The sequence below is a fragment of the Podarcis vaucheri genome, assembly GCF_965113315.1.
Source record: "Podarcis vaucheri genome assembly, chromosome: 7".
NCBI lineage: Eukaryota > Metazoa > Chordata > Lepidosauria > Squamata > Lacertidae > Podarcis > Podarcis vaucheri.
Window position 1 is genome coordinate 93308607 of NC_138765.1, and position 10713 is coordinate 93319319.

Consider the following 10713-nt stretch of genomic DNA (forward strand, 5'->3'; position numbering starts at 1 on the left):
TCTGGGCACCACAATTCAAGAAGGACACTGACAAACTGGAACGTGTCCAGAAGAGGGCAACCAAAATGGTCAAAGGCCTGGAAACGATGCCTTATGAGGAACGGCTAAGGGAGCTGGGCATGTTTAGCCTGGAGAAGAGGAGGTTAAGGGGTGATATGATAGCCATGTTCAAATATATAAAAGGATGTCACATAGAGGAGGGAGAAAGGTTGTTTTCTGCTGCTCCAGAGAAGCGGACACGGAGCAATGGATCCAAACTACAAGAAAGAAGATTCCACCTAAACATTAGGAAGAACTTCCTGACAGTAAGAGCTGTTCGACAGTGGAATTTGCTGCCAAGGAGTGTGGTGGAGTCTCCTACTTTGGAGGTCTTTAAGCAGAGGCTTGACAACCATATGTCAGGAGTGCTCTGATGGTGTTTCCTGTTTGGCAGGGGGTTGGACTCGATGGCCCTTGTGGTCTCTTCCAACTCTATGATTCTATGATTCTACTTTTTAAAAAAGTAGTGCTGTTGTTAGTAGTGTTCTGAAATGAAATGGTTGTTTTGGCTCTTTCAATATTATATTATATTTTTTATTTTGGTGTATATTTCTTTTCATTTCAAAAAGTGGTCTGCAGTTGGTTAAAAATAAAAAGAAGTGTATTCTGCTGAACACATAATCCTTTCTAAAATTAGGAAATCTGATTTATCAGGGTTCTTGGTTGTGAGGAGGCTTCTAAGCATTTTCAATTCTATAACTTTGTAGGAAGAAAAAAAAGCATTAGTGAACAGATTCTCCGTATGAAAGATAAAGAGAGACTAAAAGCAGTTTGCCAAAGTTTCTTAGGATTTTTCTCTCAGCGTCTCACCAAAATGACACATGTTGATGAGAAACTTACCATTTTAATGTCAAATTTCCCAGCGAGTTTCTCCAAGTTGACTTGAATTTAGACCCTCAGGGATACATGTTCGGCGCCGTATCAAAAGACGTTATGTAACTTCCATTACTGGTAATGAGAGGCATGCAGCTATATCACCCTGTATTGCGTGAAAAGCATATCTCTTTATGTTAGCTTAATGCAGTTTAATGTATAGTTGTGGGCTTTGAATTGCAGGTGATACTGAGATGGTGAAGCAGAAGAGAACTAAAAGAGACAATGACAGTGGCGTAGCGTGGGTTGTCAGCACCCGGGGCAAGGCAAGTAATTTGCGCCCCCTAACCTGTGGATTTGCGCCCCCTAACCCTAACCCCCAGATGTTGCGCCCGGTGCAGCCGCCCCCCCTGCACCCCCCACGCTACGGCACTGCTCAGCCCTTAGAAGAAGTGCCCAGCTTTGACCTAGAAAAAGCCTTCAAGGACTCAGGACCACAATACCTCAAGGATCGCCTCGCCCCACATGAACCCACCCAGACCCTGCAATCATCATCTGAGGCCCTGCTTTGGCTGCCTCTCCCACGAGAAGTCGGGGGGGGGGGGCAACATGAGAACCAGCCTTTTCTACAGCGGTTCCCCATTTGTGGGATGCTCTCCCCAGGAAAGCTCGCCTGGCGCCTTCCTTGTCTTTAGGCGCCAGGTGAAAGTGTTCCTTTTCAGCCAGGTCTTGGGCTGATTGACAATTCTATGGGCTTTTAAATCCATCCGTGGGAGAGCGGGGGGTTATTGGTTTGTTTTTGTTTTATGGTGAATTTTGTGTTCTCATTTTGCATTCTTGTGTTGTGTTCAGAAGCACACGGATTTAATAAATAAATATATAAATGGAGAGCAGAGGAAACCCGTTCTCCATTTACAGTGGTACCTCGGGTTACATACGCTTCAGGTTACATACGCTTCAGGTTACAGACTCCGCTAACCCAGAAATATTACCACGGGTTAAGAACTTTGCTTCAGGATGGGAACAGAAATCGTGCTCCGGCGGCGCGGCAACAGCAGGAGGCCCCATTAGCTAAAGTGGTGCTTCAGGTTAAGTACAGTTTCAGGTTAAGAACGGACCCCCGGAACAAATTAAGTACTTAACCTGAGGTACCGCTGTATTTATTCACCCCACCCCTCAGCTGCAATCATGAGCTTAACCAGCTTTGAGACATGGCCAGAGCTCTCACGCTATAGGATAAGCAGCCCTCCACCTTGGGGTGGGGTTGTTCGGGGAGGGAGGTTTCCTGCCTTTATGCGTTTACACGTGGACCCCCCCCCAACCAAACCCCGGCACAGATTGAGAGTTACGCATTGTTCAGGGTCATCTATTAATCCAGCTGTGTTGTGTACTTGGAACTGGGTAGTGGCACCATCTTCTTCTGTGCCTTAGGAAGCCGAGTGTCTTGGGCTGGACTTGTTCCTCATACGTCCCCTTAGTTCTTTGGCGGAACAGAACTCTCCCCACTCCTGGCATCCTTGGCATCATTTCTACTAACCTCTTCCTGCTTCTTCTCTGCAGATCGCTTCACTGCATGAGAATCTGGCTCCTGTTCGTTCTCATCGTCTTGGAATTGAGGAGGGCAGGGGGGAAACACACGTTAGATCAGCCAACCAGCCACGGAAGGCAGCATTCATTTATAGCTCAGCTCACAAGCGGTTTGCTCACTCTCACCTTCATCCTTGTCCTCGTCGTCATCCACATCCTCAGGATTTGCGTCTTCCTCCTAGTCCTCTTCCTCGGCTCCATTCTCATCGTCCTGTAGAATGCAAACCCATCTTAAACCCCGTCTTAATTTCCACTTTCCAGAGCCCAACAATTCTAATAATAATAATAATTTTATTATTTATACCCCGCCCATCTGGCTGGGCTTCCCCAGCCACTCTGGGCGGCTTCCAAAAAAATATTAAAATACTGTAATACATCAAACATTAAAGGCTTCCCTAAACAGGGCTGCCTTCAGATGTCTTCTAAAAGTCTGGTAGTTGTTCTTCTCTTTGACATCTGGTGGGAGGGTGTTCCACAGGGAAGGCGCCACTACCGAGAAGGCCCTCTGCCTGGTTCCCTGTAACTTGGCTTCTTGCAGTGAGGGAACCACCAGAAGGCCCTCAGAGCTGGACCTCAGTGTCCGGGTAGAACGATGGGAGTGGAGACGCTCCTTCAGATATACTGGACTGATTCTGCTCAATTTATATTTATTTCATTTACTGTCACACTGATACCCTACGCCTCTTCAAAGGAGCTGGTTGTGGCTTAAGCAACTCCCTGCACTGTCCCCTTTATACTTTGAGTCTCTGTTCTTTATAGAGGATGACAAGAGTTCTGTTTCATTTCTGGCCATATTCGCTTCTTGCCAGTTTTCCTTACACAGCCACTGCTCTCTTATTCAAAACACAGCTCTCCTCTCTGGGTGAACTTCCACGTTGGTTCTTGTCGAGGCATGGGTTTGGCTGACACTGGGATGTCTGGATGTTCATTCAGCAAATCTGACCCTGATCAGGAGACAGCAGTATCTGCGCATAACACACATGGACTCTTAGCTGAGAGCCTTCTCCTAACCAAGGCTGTGCTCACCCAGCAGCTATGGAGAACAGGACCAGCAACAGCTGTGATCTTCAAATTAGATGTGATGCAGAAGATCAGTGACTGGGATTTTCCTTGATTTTAGTCTTTCTGCAGAGCTATTTTGAGGATGAGGAAAGCAGTACTCTGGGAGAGGGTCTGAACCTTTTGCCAAGTCTAAACCCCCATCTCCTGAAGCTTATTAGCTCTTTGAGGGAGGGTGGGAAGTAGGGGAGAGGAAAGGAAAAGCAATAGGTATTTCTGTACCTATCTCCCAGAAGCAACTGCTTGGCCACAGAATGCAACATTGATTGGAACATGGGTCTTCTCAAGCTAGGTACTAAAGGATGGCTAGGCAAACTAAGGCCCGGGGGTCAGATCCGGCCCAATTGCCTTCTAAATCTGGCCCATGGACAGTCCGGGAAACATGTTTTTACATGAGTAGAATGTGTGCTTTTATTTAAAATCTATCTCTGGGTTATTTGTGGGGCATAGGAATTCATTCATTCCCCCCCCAAAAAAAAATATAGTCTGGCCCCCCACAGGGTGTGAGGGACAGTGGACTGGACTGGCCCCCTGCTGAAAATGTTTGCTGACCCCTGTACTAAAGAAACTGCCACCCCACATTAAGACTTATTTTTTTCATTTAGGGACTTCTTCATCTCATCTTATTGTGGTTGATGCAGAGAGCACAAGAAACTCTTGCAGTCGTGCAAACCCAGCTCATCATCTTGGGCCTGACTATATAGCCACCCACTCACTGCAGTGGCACACTTTGGGCTTTCAAATTTCAGCAGCGCCCTGGGCGACGCTAAAATTTGGCGCTCCCGTGCCTCTCACGCTACATTCTACAGCACTGTTGTGGCACCCCCTGCAGCGTGGCACCCAGGGAGGCCGGACTACCCTAAAACTGCCTTTGGTTCTTGCTCTCCCCGCCGCCCCCCACAAGAGGTATTTTTGCATCCTAGAGAAGTCAGTATGAACCCCACTTTCTAATTCTTAGCACCTAAGACTCTCCACTGGGTCTCGGAATACCTGTCTAAGGAGCAGGATGCAGTGCTAGACAGCAGCACTGCCTGATGGCCCCACACATCCTAATTCTCCAGGGCAGCTAAGATTGCCACCTTTCCCCTCCTACCTCAGCAGAGGCTCTGCTGGATTGCAGATTCCTCTGCCCCTGCCCCCAAAATTAAGTGACCCTCCTCGCCCAGTGGATGCAGTTTCCCGGCAGATCTCCATCACAAGAAAAGCTACACTTGTTGGCATGTCTGCCCACCACAGAGTTGTCCACAGTCTTCAGGGAGCAGGGTTGATAACCTGGTGCAGCAAATAGATAGCCCTTTTCTCTTCCGCTGATTTGATGGATCAGGAGAGGAGAAAGAGCAGTTCCCCTTTCCTATCTCTGCAAGTTGGAGCCCCAAAGTGGCAGAACTTGGAAATCCTTCAATCCAACCGTATATCCCGATAGGCACTCCTTTGCCTATTCTGCTTTGCCCCAGCCTGCACCCCTAGATAATCTGTTGCCTCTAGATGGTACTAATTTTTCCAGTTTTTCTTAGGAAAAGTCTATATGGGCGTAAAAGAAAAGGCACATGTGCAGAGAGCTGCTCAGTTTGGCACTTTTGGTGTCACGAAGAAGCCTCCCCTCTCTCCTCAGAAGTATTTTGCAGGTTGAAAAAATGATTAAATCTTTAAAAATGTCAGGCACCATAGGATCTTTTCCATTATAGCTGCACAAATGGTGCTATAAACAAGACCATCAGGGGTGAAGCAAGATAAATGGCAAGAGGAAAGCAGCACTCAGGGCTGAGGCAACTATGTGAAGAGTCAGAAGAGGGGAAACCAAAAGCCTGGTGGCTCTTTTTTTTAAGCCTTTGCCTGTACACCTTGCCATGCTCTCCCATCTCTCTCTGCTTCTCAACCAAATACAGGCATAGGCAAGGGACTACAACTCCCATCATCCCTAGCTAACAGGACCAGTGGTCAAGGATGATAGGAGTTGTAGTCCCAAAACATCTGGAGGGCCGAGTTTGCCTATGCCTGACCAAATATCTGCCCATTTACCTCTATTATCTCCTTCTTTTCTTTGCGGGCAGACTTCTCCTCGTGCTTCTCCTTCTTTTCTTTCAGGTCCTGGAAGACAGGAAGAGAAATACGTGTGCTTAATACTAGAGGGGCTGTAAAGAAGGGCTAATATGAAGAAGCAGGAATTGCGTAATAATAATAATGAAATCAGTGAAGAGGAGGGCGTGGCTCGGTTACCGGCAATAGGAGAACAGATAGCTGAATACCAAAGGCAACATGTTTAAGCGTTTCAAAAAGGAAAGGTTGCTATTAGAATTGCCCACGGTGTATCACTGAGATTAAGAGCCTTGTCACTGTGACAAATAGGGAAACCCAGGCAACGTTTTTCAAGCTACAGAAGCTTCGCAGTGGAAGACCACCTGAAGGCTTGCCAACATTCGGTGGTCGTGGTGTGATTTAACTGTGGCCAATGACGTTTTGGTGCCCAAGACTGATAATCCAAATGGGCGCTTCCTCCCACTAATTAACATGTGTCACAATCTGCCGGCCTGCTGCCACGCGGCTCCCATTCATTCCACTGGAGCTTGTACAAAATTACTTCCAAGTCGATTATTATTACGCATGAAATCTGTCAGCCACCTCACAGCGCCTCGTTTTAGGGCTGCCTATGCCCGGGGTTTGTTGTCGTTTGTTTGTTTATATGCCACTATGAACATCATTAAGATCCTTCAGAGAGCATTTTTGGAAGTTAAAAATTTAGTTCTTTCTAAAAAGGAACTCTTGTTTTGTTTTTTTAAACTTCTGGGGAAGCCGTCCCATCACATATGGTGTTGGACTGCAATTCTCATCATCCCCTGAACAATTGCCCATGCCGGCTGAGACTGATTGGGATTTAAATTCAACACCTGATTCACCCTGCCGTTTACAGAGACTAGCATGAGATATCTAATCAGAAATGTCTACGCTGCTGGTCACTGCACTTATGGTGTAGACCTGACTTTCATGGGCAACAACTTATTTGACTTTAGTTATTAATACATTTATCAGCAACCTCCCACCTGGTGTTGCTCCAGTGTTAAGAAACCCAGAGAATCAGCACAGCTTTTAAAGCAGTGCAGTTAAGATTCGGTTCATCATCTTGATTCAAAATGGTGTCCAACTGTATCCAAACACAGGTGAAAACCTGCTCCTTTATCTCAGGAACCAACATGCAAATTTTGGCTATGATATCTCAAGAGGTGTCCAGATGCACAGCAAATAAGTAACTCTCTGAAATAGATAGCAGATGGTGTGGTAGTTTTTGCTTGGCTATTGACTGTTTATAGGTAAGAAGAGCAGTGTGTTTATGCAGTCTGTTCCCTCTAAGTGTTCCAATATTTCATATTTATCTCCAAAATTCTTCTGACAGAGCTTTGTAAGATAGGATAAGCCAATATTATCTGCTTGTTGTGGCTGAAGAGTTGTATCTGAGAGAAGAGTGGTTTTGTTCTTGGGTGAAACGAGATAAGAACCTGGGGCCTTAATTACTATACTACACTAAGCTGCTTTCTTTAAAACACACACGCGGGGGAATGTGCAATTTAACATACTGAAACATCATCCCATTAGTTATTTGTGCAGATAACAAGCAAGAAACTTACACACCAGGTTTAAAATAGGATTGCTAAACATGCACCGCCCTCCGAGAAAGGAGACTAGGCAAAGGCAGTAGGACATAAGGCAGGGAACGTATCCCAGGGTTACTCTAGAATTTTTATTTTGCTCTCCGTAAAGGGTTCTATAGGGTGGAAATGTGCACCTTTTGCACACTTTTTGATTTGTGCCAACACTGGGCCCATGCACCAGTTCCGGTGAAAACCCAGCTATGCGCTAAAACAACTTCACCTTTGCGCAGGACTACAAAGTAGAAAAACGTTAATTAGATGGTGTGAGAGAGGTAAGCCTTTGTAAGGAGGCAATCCCTGGTAAGAAACGTTGCCATATAGGACAGATGATCCCATAAATGTTCCACTAGAGGGCATAATACGCTTTCAAAACTCAGGCATGAGGCTTCTAAAACCTGCTACTGGCGAAGATGGAACACTGGCCTAGATATGAGGTAGTTTAACCCAGATTGATCATTTCAGGGTCAAGACAGCATCTGAGATTTCCATAGCTAATCCTCTAACCAGAACCATTTTCCTATGCATTCAGAATCAAAAGTAGCTTCTTCCATTCGCACACAGACAAACGGCAAACATTTTCCATGGCCACTCCCAAAGCCTGGGGCATAATGAATAGTAACTGGCAGGGGTTCTGGGGTTTCTCTTATAAAAACAGGCAGATTTTCCTCCCGCTGGTCATTTTCTGAACTCGCAGCTGAAAGGGTTGTGTTCTTAGGAATGGTATGTAAGGACAATAGCCCATAAAACCTTTCATAAGTGATGTAGTATGCAAGACCCGTCACTGACCATCTCACAGGGCCATAATTTGTATGATGTAAAACAACAACAAAACTGGCTGAAGTGTTGTGATCCAACCACTGCTACCAAAGATAAGGTGAACCTGGGAACAAGGCGCCCCAAGGCTTTGCTACTGCAAAGATTGCACACAATTAAATACCTGGTTTTGTAGGTTAACTAAAATCTGGGGAAAGGCTGTCCTGTCTTGTGTGGAAGACTATTTTCAAAGCTGCGGAACTGACTATCTTTAGCTTTCTCATGCAAATCGAGAAAGAGATGTACAGCACTGTAGAAGCAAATCTGAGCAGCATGTAACTTTGATTTATGCCCATGTCCCTGGCTGCCCTTAAGGTTGTTTTAATCAATTACTATCCCTACAGTGCAAGAGAGGAGACTGCCTAAGTATCAAAAAATATTGTGCAAATCCCAATCCCTGGAACACAGTTTGAGTACTGTTTGCCTTTACCTTTTATCTTTTTCTCCCTCTTTTCTGGCAGGCCAGAGAATCCTATGCCCTGGTATGCCCTGCAGTGAAATTGCATGTTTACTCAGAATTACTGCCAGGTACACGTGCGTAGGATTGCAGCTTTACACGTTCCTGCTTCCATTCTGCTACAACGGAGCGAAGAAGCTGGACGGAGACCTATTAATGGCATGGCGGCACTGAATTCCTACTGCCTCCCTCGTTTAATCTTTCCCTTCTCTCCCCACCCCCTCTTCAATTAACGTTTCCAATCCTGCATTCGTAAATATACCAGGAGCAAATCCCACGCGGCGCTAACCGCCCCCCCTTCTTAGGGAGTCACGTGTCTTCCCGAGGGTTGTGTTGTCTTACTCTTCGGGGTGACCTTGCCCCGCAACCTACTTTCCCGCTTCACCCGCAGCAGGCAGCCTTCTTGCAAGACCCAAGCTACAGTTCCCACGACGCGGAGTAACGCGTGTCTCCGCAGTTTGCGCGCACATGGAGGCAAAACAAAGTAAGGAACGCCAAAGCAAGCGAAGACATAAGGTCCGATGCCTTCGCAGACAAGAAACATGGTTGCGGGGAAAACGACCCATATGTTGGCAAGCAGGCAGGCAGGCGCACGCACATCCCGGCGCGCGCGCGCTCTTTAATTGCCTTCCATCTTTTCCTGGCTTTGTGCTGCGCGTCTCCGCTTCACTGTTTTTGTTTCCTAATAAAGCGAAACGGTTTAGGCGTCTGGCTTCGTAGTCCGCCGGATGGGAGGTTCGGCGTCCTTGTTTAAAACTGTGCCCCCCTTCTTAACACTAAGGGATCACTCACCCAACCCAGGTGGGCGCATGGTTTGAAAGGTGACCGCCCCCTCCTCCCCGCCCGGTCTCCATGATGATTAATGGCACTAGGATGAAAAGAAAAGCTCTCCGCCTTTAGCACAGCTAGGGGCACCCAACTGACACGTGCATCCTTCCCCGGTTCTCACAAACCCTAGAGACTGTGGGCAGAAAGCAAACGCGCCCCAGCCAGCCAAGCGCACTGTGTTGGCCGCGAAGGTGACGGACACGAGAGCGCAATGCCCGCACGCCGCTCTCTGCCCCTCTAAGGGCGTGCGTTTTCTTTTCCTGACCCGAATCCCAGCCGACAGCTCGTTTGCAAGGGGACCAGGAAAAAATGGAAAGCGGGTCGTTCGAGAGACGCGTGGAAAGGCGTCGTCGGAATAAAGGCGGGCGCGGGGGCGCGGGGAGCAAGGCGCACGCACGCCACCCTCCTCGAGTCTTCTCTTCCCTCCGTAACTGCTTCCCCACAACCAGCTTGCGCCCTCTCTGCCCTCGATCCCGAGCGCACCAGGGCAAGGGCGAGCTCCGCCACCAGCACCTATCCGCCTGCTTCGTTGCAATCGAGCACTGGGCGCCCTCGCCCCGGGGTCTTGATCCCAGCTTGGTCCTCACCTTGGCCCCCAGCTCCACCGGAGCCTCCTCGGCGGGCTTCTCCGACATCCTGGAAAGCGGGAGCGAAACAAAACAAAAGGAGCAAGGCGAGAAAGGGCGAGGGCGCGCGGGAGAGGCGCTTGGCCGGAGGCACCAGGTGCAGCTCGGGTTAAGCTCTCGGGAAGCCGACGGGCACTTCTCGGCTCGCCCCGGCGCCACAGCCACAGGGTTCTCCGCTGCCGCGATGAGGCTGTGCCAGAAAAAGGGATTTATACGGCGCTCGGCGGCGAGGGAGGGACCTGCGCAAAGGGAGGGGAGGCTGGGAGGGATGAGCGGGAAGGAGGGAGGGCTGGATGGAAGAGCGAAGGCGCAAGCAGCTGCCCAGGAGGAGGAGGAGGAGGAATATAAATGGCCCGGCAAGAGGGGACAATGCTGCGCTTTGCGAAACAAAAGAAAACAAAACCATTGACTGCGGAAGGAGGGTTAGGGGAGCTTGCGTGGTCCTGAAGGCCGGGAACCCCAGCCAGAGCTATGCCCTTGGGGAAGCTTCCCTTCCGCGCTTTGTCTTCGGCTCCTTTGTTCGAGTCGCGCTCTCCTCTCCTGCGCCGCGCGCCCTTCGCAAGACCGCGCGTGCCCTTTGTCCTGCCCAGTGGCGTAGCGTGGGTTGTCAGCACCCGGGGCAAGGAAAGTAATTTGCGCCCCCTAACCCGTGGATTTGCGCCCCCTAACCCTAAGCCCCAGATGTTGCGCCCGGTGCGGCCGGCCCCCCCCTGCACCCCCCACGCTACGCCACTGGACAATGAACTTGCAAATCTGGTGCGGAGCCTTTATAGATTTTATATTTGAAATCTTAAAAGTTCCATTGAACCAGCAGTATTTATCTCTGGATAGAAGGATAATTTTAAGA

The 10713-nt window shown here is 48.5% G+C and overlaps 1 pseudogene across 1 annotated transcript; it reads right to left on the reverse strand.

The window, feature by feature from the left end:
- Nucleotides 1–1302: 1302 nt before the first annotated feature.
- LOC309536468 lies at nt 1303–10394 on the reverse strand (annotated as a pseudogene). The gene is made up of 4 exons (XR_014224535.1): nt 9828–10394; nt 5518–5586; nt 2566–2650; nt 1303–2457 (listed from the first exon to the last, which is right to left on the reverse strand). The product of XR_014224535.1 is annotated as an uncharacterized misc_RNA (transcript).
- Between the last annotated feature and the right edge of the window lie 319 nt (nt 10395–10713).